Raw genomic sequence first — 15,689 nt, forward strand, 5'->3', positions numbered from 1 at the left:
TTCCCCCCTCAGCAGAAAAGGCTCTCTGCACAAGACTTTGGGGCACCTTGGAAAGAGACAAATAAGGTTCCTGGCGGCATCTGGAGGGTTCCCTTGGAGCCGAGCCTGAGAGGGGGAGTCTGTTTTTCTCTTTCTCTCTCTTTCGACGGCTGCTTTATCAGAAGATGCCTCCAGTTGGGGCTGTTGAGGCAAGACCCGGAAAAAATAGGGCTGTGAGGAGAGATAGACAGACATGAGGAGCTCTACGGTAAGTAGCTAGAAATGACCGAGAGTAACCCCGGGGTACATATGGCAGCTTAATGAAAGCCATCAGCCTGGCAAATGGAATCATAATAATAATAATAATAATGGTGCAAATCCATCTCATTTGATGGATTTTGCACCTCAGCCCTGGTAAGAATGCATTCTGGACACAGGAAAAGTTTTTTGTTTTTTTGTTTTGTTTTTGCTAGGAGAAGCAACATATAGCAATAACAATATATTTATAAGAATAGTAGTAATAAGTTTTAAAACATGCTTCTGGTCTTTTGGCCCACTGTTGTGGAAACAGATTCCATTCTTTGTGAGTCAGGACCCAACAGGAACTGGGAGTTTTGTTTTGCAAGGGGTGGGATAGAAAAAAGGAAGCCCTAGGGAACAGGGACTAGCAATGATTATTTTCCTGCCCAAGCTGATATACAGTGCGATCCTTCTGATCCATTGGTCTGGGAGCATTGTAAATATGTGGAAAAAATAGCCATAGTTGTGTTGGGGGGGGGGCATATTGGTGATAAATGGGAGTCTGGTATTGTATGCATATGGTTGTGTTTGTGGATTAGGTTAACAGTCTGGGTAAGAATCCCCCCCCCCTCAGCCATGAAGCTTGTTAGGTGAGCTGAAGACCCACTTTCTCTCACTGGGTTGTTGTGGTGGTGGGGGGGGGAGGAAAACCATGAATCAAACCACACTTCAGTTCTTTGGAGGAAAGTTGAGAGACAAATGTGGCAAATAAACAAGAATAAAAAAAGTTCGAGATGGGTAAAGGTACCCCTGGCCGTTAGGTCCTGTTGCGGACGACTCTGGGGTTGCGGCGCTCATCTCGCTCTATAGGCCAAGGGAGCCGGCGTTTGTCTGCAGACAGCTTCTGGGTCATGTGGCCAGCATGACTAAGCCGTTTCTGGCGAACCAGAGCAGCACATGGAAATGGTGTTTACCTTCCCGCCAGAGGGGTACCTATTTATCTATTTGCACTTGACGTGCTTTTGAACTGATAGGTGGGCAGGAGCTGGGTGCTCACCCTGTCACGGGGATTCGAACTGCCGACCTTCTGATTGGCAAGCCCTAGGCCAGGCACCCCCAAACTTCGGCCCTCCAGATGTTTTGGACTACAATTCCCACCATCCCTGACCACTGGTCCTGTTAGCTAGGGATCATGGGAGTTGTAGGCCAAAACATCAGGAGGGCCGCAGTTTGGGGATGCCTGCCCTAGGCTCAGTGGTTTAGACCACAGCGCCACCCGCGTTCCATTTGAGATGGATAACAGGAGTTTATTTGTTTGATGCACCTTTTCCTCCACAGACTTGAAGGCAGCATACATGGTTCTCCCCCCCCCCCCACATTTAATCCCCACAACAATGCTGCAATATCAGGCCGAGAGGCAGCGACTGGTCCAAGGTCACCCAATAATCTTCGTGGCCGAGTAGAGATTCAAACCCTGGTCTCTCAGTTCCAACACTCTAACCACTTCACAACACTGGCTCTCTTAAAAAAAAAGCAAATCATGTTTTCAACTTTAAATTTAATAAGTTAGTTTCTACCCAGTGAGCTTGCTGCAATTTAAGGTTTGTTTGTTTTTTTATTTTAAAAAAGTGTGCTTAGAAATCATTTTCATGAAGCATCACTGTAGATCCTACATGCGGGTCTTTAGTTGCCTGCACATACTGTGTAGACCAATTGCGGTTCCCCAGGGTCAAAACCCCTGACTTGTATGACTGGCACACAGTTGTCTATTATACCATCCGCCGATACCATCATTGCAAGTTTTAAATGAGATCTAAATAATGATTCCAAACGTTCTTTCTGTGTATGGAGATTTTTTTCTAGGACCTTGGCGGGCAATGCGTTGGCCCTCAAGGCATTGTTGAACTAGGACTTTCATCATCCCTGCCCATTAGTCAGTCTGATGGGAGCTAGAGTCCAACAATGTCTGCAGGGCCACAGACTGCTCACCAATTGTGAAATTCTGCAGAGTGCCTTTATGATGTTGCTGCACATCTTCTTCATATACATGAAACTACAGTGGTACCTCAGGTTACAAATGCTTCAGGTTACAACTCTGCTAACCCAGAAATAGTACCTCAGGTTAAGAACTTTGCTTCAGGATGAGAACAGAAATCGTGCTCTGGCGGCGTGGCAGCAGCAGGAGGCCCCATTAGCTAAAGTGCCTCAGGTTAAGAACAGATTCAGGTTAAGAACGGACCTCTGGAACGAATTAAGTTCTTAACCAGAGGTACTACTGTAGTAAACTAGGGAGAGACATTTTAGCTGAACCCTCTCCCCAAAGTTCTCCGACTGCAGGAAAGACACAATTATTTTGTCTGTGCAAAGTTAGTTTTGCCTCCTTATAGTGTAGAGTTTCCCCACATCCTGGAATGTCCCTTATCCAAGCCATCCTCCCACTTCTTCTCTGCTGTGTAAGCCTTCCCCACTTTTCTGCTTTTCTATCCTGTGGCCTTGTGAAACTCCAGCTGTTTTTGTTCTAAAGAAGCGCTCTTGGTTCATCCAAGGTCACAGCGAGGGCCAGCAGTCCTGGCTGGTCCTCCACGTGGACCGAATGTACATCTTGCAATGTGTCCTAGAACTGCCTGCTTGGCTGCAGCAGGGGAAAGGGTCCCTAAAGGCAGAAAAGACAGGAGTGGATGTTACTGAGCAAATGAAAAGAAGCCTCACATCTTCCTATTCCATCCTGCCAAGGAACATTCAGTGAAGTTAAGAGGGAGGGTAACTAAAATCACGACTTGCTTGTCCCTTTCCTCCATCCCCGTGGAGGAAGGTGGCTAGAAGCTTAACATCTGCAGCTACTCCTGGGGTCATTTTTAAAGATGTAGGTGCCATGACCTGGTCAGGACCTAGAACCCCTACTTTCATCAAAAGAAAGATTCTTCAAGAGGCTCTCAGTGCTGGGATTACAGCAAAGTAAATGACCAACGACCTGATTCCTAAGGGTCAGTGGAATTGCTCTCTGTGAAAGTCAGTTTCATTTTTTTCATATCTGGTTGGATAGACATCTAGTCTAGCCCCTTGCAACGCAGGAATCTTTCGTCTAACAAAAAATGTCTCTGTAGCAAGTTTCCCATTCCAGGACTTCTTCCAGTGAAGTCTGCCTAGAGTTGGTACCGTAGACAACTTCTTGCAAATAGAATAATCATTTCATTTACCGGGTATATCCTACTTTTCTTCCAAGGCAGCATAGCAATGTGATTGGTACTCTTCCCACTGGCATTTTATTCTACCAACAAACCTGTTAGGTAGGCTAGGCTGAGATATATTAAGTGACCCAAAGTCACTGCATGAGTTTCATGGCAGACTGGGGATTTTGAACCTAGGTCTTACTAGTCCTAGTCCTAGTCCAACATTCTTAACCACTACACCAAGTAATAATAATGATAGATAGTCAAATCAATGTTTTGGATTGCAGAACTCGTTCTGTTTATAAAAGATTGCATCCTTTTTGTAATTTTTGCAAGGCAAAAAAACTACCAGTAATGAATTATGTAAGTCAATAAGATAATTCCAGCATGTAGAAAGCAATTATGCTGATGACTACAATTATAACAAAAGATTAATGTTTCCTGCTGCAGCTTTCTTTTTAACTTTACCTCTTATCTGCTGTGATAAATATCTTTTAATGAACTTTTGCAGGTGGCAGAACCAACAGACTTTTATGTTTTTATGGTCTTGATTCAAGACTCTTGAATTTTCTATAAGTATGATAGCGACATGGAAATTCACGTGGAAATCAAATGCAAGCATTCTTGTGTTCCCATTCGATACTCCTTTGTGTGCAACGATTCCATTATCTCTGGATGAAAATATGTCTCTCTCTCTATGTCTCTGTGTGCAATCACAGTCCCTTCCCAGGACAGATGGAGCATTCTGGGCTTCTGTGAGACATTCTGCAGATTTGCACTAAATACATAGCATTGGGGTCTCCTGGGGCACCATATTGTTGACATGGCAGATGTAACTGCTCCCTCTGATCTACTGGAGTCCATTGTGTTGATGGGAGCTTGAACACATGCTGTTATTATATCATTCAGCTTGTCTCCTCCTGCATCTGCTTCCAAGGCAGTGATTTTATCAATGCCCTTAGCATGAATATCTTCTACTGGTCTTCCTGTGTTATGTTCTATCAGCTTAGATTTGGCTTTTGATTGAATACCACATGGGTGTTACTGCAGGCAGCAAATTGATTGTGTGGTTTTTTATAAAGTGGTTCGCATATTTTTGTTTGAAGAAGAGCCTGACAATTGAAAATGTGTTGGGCCTTAATTCATTGCTCAAGGTTCACCTTGTGATCACTTCTGAACTAAAATGTCTTCACTGCAATCGCTGAGGATATTTATCTTCACTTTTCTAGTATTCATAGAAAGACTCCATCATCTCATTCATACATATACATATACATATACATATACATATACATATACATATACATATACATATATATATGATACAGTTCCATTGTTCTTTCTGTTTGTCGCATTCTTGGGTAACCAGGGGATAGGAAACACTGGATGGGCCAAAGAAATTGAGCTTCATTCTCAGTGGTTTCCGTTGACTTCCATGGTACAAAATTGTCTGCAGCCAGCAAAATCACACTTTTATAGCAGTTGGGCTGTAAAGAGATCTGCAAAATGGGAGCCAGAAAGGAAACTTTTACTGAGCTACGCCTGATGCAGAATATTGGCTGGAAATCAAGGGAACAAAGGAAGTTGCATTATGAAATGTGACACAGATCTCCAACGTGGGTTTCACTTCCTCTCTGTACCCTAGGAACCCCATTTTTGGTCTCCGTATAAATGGCACTGAACACTTTTCTTATTCCATGCCATTACCTTTATGGAGCTATGAACCTGTGGGATTGCAGTCCCATTTTGATGGCGTTTGTGTTAAATGCTTGGGAGACTTGGCTGCCACTTTTAACAGTAGCGTTCCTTTTTCTGTTTTGTGTTATGTATGATTCACGAAGGGGAAAAGTCTGCTCCCTTTGCACTTTTCAGCCTTGGTCACTAGACGAAAACATGTGATCCTGTGTCAAGTACTGTGTCAGAAAGACAAGGCAGGCAGTCGGATAGGATGGAAAACTGTTGACACTGTGTTTTCTCCTCCCAGACAATGCCGCTTAATTCTGTGAGCAAATAAGAAGTTCAAAGGGGGGGTGATTCAGAGAGAGACCACTTACAAACTAGCTCTATCAGTTTAAATGACAAGTTTTAATTGCTCCTTCGTTCCTTCTAATAAATTCTTGACTTGGGTTTGGGATAAATGCTTCGCAGAGGTGTAAGCGTCAATATCAGGCTCTTGCTTCTTCTTTAACATGAATGACTACATTGAATTGGACATTTTATCCCCCTAGCTCTGCTTCTAAATAGCTCTTAGGTTAATCCAATAAAGAAACACTTTCTTCACATCATGTTAACTCCATTAGGAAGCAGTTAGTGTGTTAGGTGAGAAAGAGAGTGCTTTTTTAGACATTATGAGTTTGAGCTAGTCTGGACTGGAGGCGCCATCTTTTTTTTGGAAAAGCAGCTGGGATGATAGTTTTCCATCAAAATATACTCTGGCTCCCACTTCTAACAGGCAACCTGAGGGGTGCTGCAGGAATAAGAAATCAAAATTACATACCAAGCTGACTTGATGGTCTGCATGAAATCAATGGGGTTTCCCCTCCTCCTTTAATAGGCTTAGGTTGCAATTCTGTACCTGCTTACCTGGGAGTAAGTCCATTTGAACTCAGTGAGGTTTACTTCTGAGTAAACATGCATTAGATTGTGTTGTTAGATCAATAGGTAGACTAATCAGCTAAAACTTTGCTGATTAATTAGGGGTGGCACTTTGAATCAGGTGGCAAATTATAATCTTAACCCTCAGTGCTAGCTTTTGTTTATTAGGCTATAAATTATTCAGCATATATCAAAAGGTATATCAAAAGGCCCCACTGTTGAGTAGAGTGTTAATTTTTAAAAGTAAGTCAAATCAATCATTGAAAAACTGAAGTATTAACTAAAAATCCTTTAACAGTCCGTCTTTTTAACACACAACCCAACAAGCATCCTTGATCTTGCACTATTGTAAAACTGTGTGTGCCTTTCAGTGTTGGGCTCACATGGGCAATGCAATACACCAGGCGTCCCCAAACTTCGGCCCTCCAGATGTTTTGGACTACAATTCCCATCTTCCCCGACCACTGGTCCTGTTAGCTAGGGATCATGGGAGCTGTAGGCCAAAACATCTGGAGGGCTGCAATTTGGGGATGCCTGCAATACACCAATTCAGCATCTCTGAAATGGGGATTTGAGTCCCTTGAGCCAGTCTCAAATCCCTGTTTTGCCTATAGTGGGCTTGTTCGTACTTCTTCTATCTTTGGTGCTCCACTTTGAGTGGCAACCAGGTGTACAATCTGATTGTATGGTTAGTTCCTGGCCCATGCTAGGACACTGGCGTACTCCCATTGTGTCTCCTGGTGCTGACATAGGAACGGACCACACAATCCAGAGAATCCGTGTGTAGTTGCCATTTGAAGAATGACAGCCCAGCACTTTCTGAAGACTGTAAAGTTCGGGGAGTCCAGTTCTTTAGACGTAGATTTTTAAAGTAGTTCTGAGAGCTTGACACCAGAGGGCAGAGTATTTACCGGCATACAAACACATGAAGGTATTTATACCCAAAGGACAATTTCTGTAGAAAGATAAACAAGAAATAAGGTTGTACGGTACCGTTGCATGCTTGGACGCTACAGTAATAAGACTTTGAACTAATATGAGCGACCGGGGAACAATTTTTTTTTCCATTTTCTGTTGCATGAGATTTTACAACTGTTCTTATATGTTCTTTCAATGCTGATTTCATATCTGAAGTCGGTTTTGTTCTGTAAGCTCTAGTTTTTTTTGCAATTCATGTTTTTCACTTTTCACCATAATCTTCGTTTTTCGCAATGCAAGAATTCAGTACAGTATATACAAGCTGCTGTTATTCAGGTAAGAATTTGCGCTTGATGGTCAGGGATGACGGATAGTCCAAAACTTCTGGCGGGTACCATGTTGGCTACCCTTGCCACCAAGAAACAATTGTTTTTTAGTGTCATTCAAATAAACCAATTGCCATGGCTGTAATTCCATATACAGTATATGGGATCAATGTTAAACCTGAAAAATAATCTCGTCATCTGGGACTCTGGCTTTGGAGATACTGTAGTTTGTCTTGAATTTTTCTGATCTCATTCATGGGCTTGTTTATTGGCAATAAAAAGAAGACTAGACATGATTAATTGAACATTTCATTGTATTTTATTTGACTTAGTCCAGAATTTTGATTAGTCCCCAACACCAAGAACTATTGGCTTCACTTGGAAGTTTGCAAGGTTGGGTGGAGGTATATTGGAAATCTCATTATAACAAGAGAGCATATTTTATTATGGATGCCATTAATAATGGCTTTTGCAGTCCGCATCATAGCTTACGGTATTCTGTTCTGCATTGATTGGTAAATACTACCCCTTTTCTCTGTAATGCATTGCCAGTAATCTCTCATATCTCTTTCAGAGATGAGGTTCTCTAAACACTGCTGTCCTCTCTGGCCAGAATTTTACTGATTTTTGAGAGTGAAATATCCTCCACTTTCAGAATGTAAACGATCTTCTTATGGATTGATATTCAGCTCTTGTTTTCACTGGCAATGTTTGGGACTTCCAACGTTTTATGTGGCGCTGTCTCGTAAAATTACATCTGGGTGTTTTGTGGTTTTATGTGGATAAAACATAATGTCAGTAAAAAATATCACTTGACTTATAGGAAGCTCTTGAATTTACGGTGAGGTCATAAGCCAGTCGAGTCGGCCTGCCAGTCAGCCCCATCTTCAGTGCTATATGAGCTCATCGATTGGAGAAGCACTGTGAAGTTTTCAGCCTGAAATTGTTAGATGCCCTAACATAATTCGTGCCCTTTATATATGGCCTCATTTCATCATTTCAAAGAAGGAACTGTTCCTTTCTTCAGGGGCAGAGCTCCAAAATGTGATTGAAATTTCAATCTGGCATTCCGGTTGGGGGCCTCTGGGCTGCATGGATGCCATTCTGTGGGAGCACAGGAGAAAGAGGAAGATGTTTGAGGCTTTGAGGCATAGAATCCTTTTTCCTGCTAAGAAAAAGACCTGGAAAAGGCAGCGTGTTTGCTGTGTGATTGTACATCCTTGGATGGTTGTTTTCAAAGCATTAAAACGGCCTTGGTCCAGTATACCTGAAGGAGCCATAGCTGCCAAGTTTTCCCTTTTCTCGCAAGGAAGCCTATTCAGCATAATGGAAAATCCCTTTAAAAAAGGGATAACTTGGCAGCTATGGAAGGAGCGTCTCCACCTCCATCGTTCTGCCTGGATGCTGAGGTCCAGTGCCGAGGGCCTTCTGGCGGTTCCCTCGCTGAAAGAAGCCAAGTTACAGGGAACCAGGCAGAGGGCCTTCTCGGTAGTGGCACCCACCCTGTGGAACGCCCTCCCACCAGATGTCAAAGAGAAAAACAACCACCAGACTTTTAGAGGACATCTGAAGGCAGCCCTGTTTAGGGAAGCTTTTAATGTTTAATAAATTATTGTATTTTAATATTTCTGTTGGAAGCTGCCCAGAGTGGCTGGGGAAACCCAGCCAGATGGGTGGGGTATAAATGAATGATAATTAGAAAGTGGTGGAATGGCATGGTCCGGACTGGGACTATGGTACATAGGGGTGTGGGGTCTGGCTTCCACCCCCCATGGCATTTTTCTACCAAAAAGTTGCCCCTTCCTCTCAGCTACGATGCATCCCCAGAAATACCATTCCAGTAAAAGACAGCTTTGGGCCAAATACCAGCTGGAGCCTGGAGGAGAGATTTTAGCAGGAGATGGCAGACTCTCTCCCTTCTCCATACCCTGTGGTCCAGACCCTACCACCAGGAGCTGCTAAGAATAACAAGCCCAGGATGGGTGGTCATGTGGTAAAACCTATCTTCCATTCTGGCTCCAACTCAGTTCATTCAGTACTGGTTCCCAGATGCTGGGTGCTGACACTAGGCCTGCCACCTTGATCTTGATGGGAACATGGGATGGATAAGCTGATGAAGTATATCAGTGTACTTGGAAAGGAGATTACAGGATAGGCACTGCTTGGATTTCTATCATAATGCTTCGCATACCAAAGAGATTTGTCCTTTTTCCTTCCTTCATTGCATTTCTTGACTTATCTAGAGTTCGTCCATTGATGATTTCATCCGCATGTTGCTTTTCCACAAAAAAGAAGAAACATGGCCGAAGCAGTGATGTATATCACAACCCAAACAGTGCAAAAACAGTTACAAAAATGTAACATAATAAATTAGCAACACAATAGCAAATGGAGCAACTTACGAAAAGCAACATTTCAGTACTATAAATGTAACAAGATTATATTAACAATACGACACCTCTGGGCAATAGCAAAAATAACAAGGGAGTGTAACAGTTTCACCTTGATCGTTATAAAAAAAATAAACCCTCCCACAATGTTGCTCGCAGTTTCTCTCCTGCAGCAAAGCACAGGGTAGCTGCAAAAAAACCTCTCCCATTTGGCTACCCTCCCATGATATTTAGACCAGCACTATCTAAATTTGTGGAGCTAAACAGGACTTCAGAGTCACATAACCTAGAGCAGTGTTTCCCAACCTTGTGCCTCCAGATGTTTTGAGACTACAATTCCCATCATCCCTAGCTAGCAAGACCAGTGGTCAGGAATGATGGGAATTGTAGTCCGAAAACAGCTGGAGGCACAAGGTTGGGAAACACTGATCTAGAGCTTTCCCCAAAGGTTTCTATTTTTTTGCAGGTGAAAGTTCTTAGGCACCCTGGCCTGTGTTTCTTAAAACCGCATGCTTGTCATTTAGTCAAAGCATATCAAGCTGTGAATGTTTAGAAGCTCTTATCAAGAGAGGTAAACCTGAGACGTTTACAGTCTGGCGGCAGATTGGCACACAGCCATTCTTAACCATTATACTTTCAAGCTGCTGTAATTTATTTTATGATTTGCCTAGCATTCTTGCCTAAGTGTTGCTGCTGCCTCTTCTGCCCTGACCCACCGGGACAGCACCTGGACCTGACACTGTTACCGCCAGGTATGGAGGTGTTTTGAAATCCAACACTGCCAGGCCTTCTGCCTAACAATGTAAAATAAGGCAGGGATGCCAAGTTACTGATAAAGTTAACACAAACTGAACATTATTCCAGTAACAGCAAGGCATGGAAAGATGTGTAATGGCCACAGCATGGCCAACCATATATATTGCTCTGTTTTATCTGATGCAATGTGTAGAAAATTGCATCTGTCTACAGTTTTGCAATGCGCTTGCGGTTTTTAAGAATGAAAGCTGCCATTGAAAATGCTTAAACGTCAACAGTGGGATTCATATTGTTCAGATACATTTCAATATCTCAAGGCTGAGGCGAATGATTGTGGAGTTGCTTTGAAATCTAGCTAGAAAATGTAGGGAAACTTTAAAATCTAGTTATCAGAAAGCATTGCTTTTGGGATTCCAGAAAGCACAAATGGCCGTATCGGCTCCATTCATCTGATAATGGCTCGGCCCCAAGGTTTGAGGTTCAAAGCTCACAGCCACTGCTGACATTTGTGACCGAGACAGCACTTGGCGTGGACTACAGTGCTTCATAGAACTTAGATAGCAATAAGCTGGGTCTCTTGGAGGTATTACTAGTTGGAAATCTAGATTTGCTGAGTAGATTCAGGTAAGTCTTTCAGTTTTGTAAGATTTTTAGTGTAACTGCCTGCTTAAATTACAGCTGTAGGTAATTTCATCGATGACATTCCTTACAGTTGCTGTGCAATCCAACCAGTTTGTACCTTCTGTGCAACATAAAGAGGTAATCGACTACCCTAGCTATTTTTTTATTTTATTTTGGGTGGTGGGGAGGTCCTTCCAAAAGGAATCCTTTTGAGAAATGGTGCAATGCTACTGTCGTTTGGTGTTCGTTATTTTGTAGAACTACTCTGCCTTCCTTTTGGAAAACCAACAAGAAAAATAGCTGGTGGTGTCCTTTTTATGTAAAAGTTATTACTTGTTTCAAAAGGTTTGAATGGTTAGTTAGTTTGAATGGTACTTCACTTTCGTTTTTATGGTGGTTTTAACGTTTCTCATCTTAACACTGTCTGCATAGGGCAGCCAGGGCTTCGTATTTGAAAAACCTAAAATCCTGCTGATCAGCTCTTTGGGAGCTGTAGGGTGTGGGTTGATGGTGGCTGAATTCAGATCTCTGCTCAACTCCAAAAACTGACCATCAGGACTTTGAAATTCTTTTGAAAGGGTTCCGCAGTCACAATAGCAGCCATTGAACAGTGTAGGAAAACCATGCATATAATGTTTGTGTGTATGTGCATTCAGTTGCCTATCCGGTTTAGGACTAATGTTTCATCTACATAGCCTATATAAATATTGAATATTTCATTTCGTTTGAATATTTGAACATTTGAACATTGAATATTTCATTTCATTTTCATTTCACTTTTAATTTGTGTACCACCTTTCCATATACACAAGGCACTTCATAAGCAGAAGAAACAACCAAATATGCCACAAAGATCACACATCCCATATAAGAGTCTGATCCAATGCAAATAAGTCCTCATAAAAATATGACTTAAAGTAAACAACTTATACAGTATCAAATAAAGTAATATTCAATAATCCACTTCGAATATAATACCACGCAATTAAATTAACTCAAAATATGAGCAAATCATAAAACAGAAATCCACTTTTACAATATTGAAGCGATCTTGTCCCAGGTTGAAAGATGCAAGGTGGGGGGTCTGGTTGGATAGCTGATGTAACCAAGTTTATCACAAGTTGTTGAAAAGTTCTCCAAGTCCCCTTCAAAAGGGTTATCAAGTTTGTTAATGCCCAACCCATTTTAAAAAATGATTTTTCTTCTTCAGAGGCCTTTTTGTTTGTTTGTCGGGCCATCATGGAAAAATGCTGTTTAAGGTTCTCCTTGACCACATCCAAACTTTAGGGTGGGGTGGGGGCACTTGGGATAATCCTTCTGTATATGTTTTTTTAATTAAAAAAATCCATTGTATTCCCTTCCTGATTTTGGTTTCTATGAGCTGTTGAGCCCATGTTTTGTGACACCATTTTAGGACTTCAGTCTGAAACAGTGTCCATTAGCCCCACCAGCATCACAATGATGGTTCACTGTGAACAGTATATAGGTATTCTCTTTCTTTCTTTCTTTCTTTCTTTCTTTCTTTCTTTCTTTCTCTCTCTCTCTCTCTCTCTCTCTCTCTCTCTCTCTCTCACACACACACCAGTTCAACACTATTTTATTATTGTTGTTTTTAACTGTAAAATGTACTTCATTACATGATTTTTTTTGAAAGAAACTTTGCTCAAATTAGTTTGGAATCTGATGGCCATATGGTGTGGATCCTGGCTGGTGAGCTGGGCCTCAACCTTTTAGTCAATCAATCAATCAGTTTCTTACGGTCATAGACCAGCATTTTTAAAATAGCTAAAATACAAAATTATAAAAGCAAGATACAATAAAAAAACAAGCCAGAATATAGAGCATGGAGAGAAGAGTCACTGACCAGCAGGTTAGAACAGCTAGAATTATAACACTTACTAAAGCGATCCAGTTGAAGACTGGGGAAGTTGATTCATGTGCCTGAAACACAAGATTTCATGCCCAGATTACTACTGGTTTATTTTTTGGTAGCCTTTTAGTTAGGAAAATGGTGGTAGGCTGTGTTGTTTAATCACTTACCAGATTCTAAGGATCATAACTGTGCAAATTTGAAAGAAGGGAATTTTTGTTGGTACAACACTGGACTAAAGCATTTAAAAGTCCAATTAAAACAGATCTTAACAGAGGGAAGAGAGGAGAGGAAGGGGAAAGAGGGGAGAGGAAGGGGAAAGGTGCATTAACAGCACAATCCTATGTATGCCTACTCAGAAGTAAGTCTCACTGAGTTAAGTGGGACGTACTCCTAGATAAGTGTGTATAGGATTCTACCTTAAGGCTGAAAATGGTATGCACACATATCTCTAAGTAAGGGTAAGTCTTATGGGCCACAGGTGAGCTTACTTCTGAATAAACAAGCATGGGAGCATATTGTTTGGTTCCACTCCTAAGCACACTTACTAGGGAGTGAGTCCCTAGGGACTTAATTAGATTTTCTTCTGAAGAGACATAACTTAGAAATGCAGCACACAGAGAAGAATTCAGGATATGTATATAACCAAGACCTGATACATTTTATTGAAGGCAGCAAAAGCCAACCTGGTTGTCCAAAAATATAACATTCTTGAAGGCAGCTCATGTAAAGGCTGAATCACACATGCATGCACATCACTTGATTTCTCATTGCTTGAACATAAATGGTTTGATGAGTTGTGGTTGATTCTATGGACTCACTCCATGGAAGAGCGTTGTGCACTGGTGTGATATCAAAATCCTGGTGATTGAACTGGATGGCTTCCACCACCTGAAACTGTAGATATAAAGCAGACATCCCCAAACTGCGGCCCTCCAGATGTTTTGGCCTACAACTCCCATGATCCCTAGCTAACAGGACCGGTGGTCAGAGAAGATGGGAATTGTAGTCCAATACATCTGGAGGGCCGAAGTTTGGGGATGCCTAATATAAAGCAATGCAGGTGTGAACCAGCACTAAGTGCCAGACCTTTAGGTGGTCATGGAGTTCCAGTTGGATCAATATTGGGGTGCAGGTGCTGTCCCCCCAATCTGAAAAGGGCAATGTGTATAGAAATGGATAATTATCTGATGCCGTCTCCAACCATAATGGGTGATGGGTGAAAAACAAGAATGGTGGAAGCACTGTTTGGGCAGCTGGCCTATTGCATTATTGCAAGTGGCTGTTGTAATTTGGTGAGTTGGAATGGCCAAGAAGAACTCACCTTTGAGAGTTTAAACTTACATTATATTTAAAAGTCAAACACTGCTTGCAATAGGAGTTGGTTGGATCCAACCTTTGATCTTTATTATGAAAGAGCCTGGACTGATTCCCCCCCCCCAGGCTCAAATAGTTTTATCTGTTCTCGGAGCAAGGACAGCACATCAGAAACAGCAGGGCAAGCTGGTGTTAGCATGCCAAGATTGTTTGCAGCTGCCCTGCGGGCTCTGCATTTGGGAGATGGAAGAACAGCTCAGTCTCTCTAGCCCTTTGTTCCTTGACTTAGAGAAGGGTGGGAAGTGAGAGATGCCTTTAATGCAGAGGTGAGAGATGTGTGGCCTGCGATATAGCATGGACAACTGTTTGGGTTGATGGTAACTGTAGACTGGAAACATCTAAAGGGCCACTCATTCTCCATCCCTGCTCAACACAAGTATGCCAGAGATGAAATAGAAAACTCTATGTACTTCATGGTGGATTATTTCATAGAATCATAGAATTTGAAGGGACACCGAGGGTCACATAGTCCAAACCCTTGCAACACAGGAATCTTTTGCCCAACGTGGGGCTCGAACCCACGACTGTGAGATTCTCATTCTTAATATTTGCTTCATACTGGACTGCAATACCTGAAGTTCATACATTCAACAATGCCTATACCAGGGATAGATAAAAAGCGGTCCTGCAGTTGTCATTGGATTATGACTGCTACCATCCCTGGTCATAATGGCTGGTAATTATCCAATCCAACCCCTCATTTATGCCGTCCCCTGGGGTGAGGGATGCTGGTCTACTGGTGGTGGTGTAACTGTGGTATGCTGTGATTATGTAGAGGTGTTTGCCATCTGGGGGCACTAACTCTGTGTAGTGTTGATCCATGGAATTGTGGAGTAGCTCAGTTGGTAGAGCATGAAACTCTTGACTTCAGGGTCATGGGTTCGAGCCCAACGTTGGGCAAAAGATTCCTGCATTGCAGGGGGTTGGACTGGTTGCCCCTCCTGGTCACCTGCTTCCAACTCTACAATTCTTTGATTCTATGCTGCTGCAGAAATTTGTGCAGTTCTATTGGGAGTTCCTGGGTCATGCTATAAGCACCTCCAAACCATGTTAGCTAGATCGCAAACCTGCCAGAAAAACACACCAGTGTTGAAACTGGTAGAGGTCTTATTACACAGATATAGCAAATTGGGAGTCTCAGGAGCCATGAGAGCTAGATCCTTCCGTTCATTTTTTTAAATAATAATAATAAAAAATAGAGCCTGGTTTCTCAGAATTATTTCTTTGTTTTTTTAAAACATAATTCACAAGTGTGTTTTTAATTGAAACTGCTTTTGGGGTGTTTTTAATTGCAATTGGTTTTAGAATGTTTTAACTGTTTTGTTTTTGAATTGTCTATGTTTGTATTGTCCTGGGCGCCTCCAGGAAGAAGGGCAGGATATAAATTTAATGAATAAATAATAATAATAAAATGAAGAGAGTGGGTTTGTTTCCTAGAATAGTTAAG

General features: G+C 42.0%; 1 protein-coding gene across 4 annotated transcripts in view; it reads left to right on the forward strand.

Moving 5' to 3' along the window:
• ABCA1 (ATP binding cassette subfamily A member 1) overlaps positions 1-15,689 on the forward strand; it is a 107,973-nt gene that overhangs the window by 1,004 nt on the left and 91,280 nt on the right. Inside the window, exon 2 of one of the 4 annotated variants that reach the window (XM_035097202.2) lies at positions 13-247. The exons of 1 other annotated variant lie outside the window; for it this stretch is intronic. The gene's annotated coding sequence lies outside the window, so the exon portion shown is untranslated. Of the gene's footprint in view, positions 1-12; positions 248-8,917; positions 10,999-15,689 lie in introns of those variants that run through there. 2 more of the 4 variants (XM_060268672.1, XM_035097201.2) reach the window with 2 other exon arrangements.

The sequence above is a fragment of the Zootoca vivipara genome, chromosome 16 (genome assembly GCF_963506605.1).
Source record: "Zootoca vivipara chromosome 16, rZooViv1.1, whole genome shotgun sequence".
In the NCBI taxonomy this organism is placed as follows: Eukaryota; Metazoa; Chordata; class Lepidosauria; order Squamata; family Lacertidae; genus Zootoca; species Zootoca vivipara.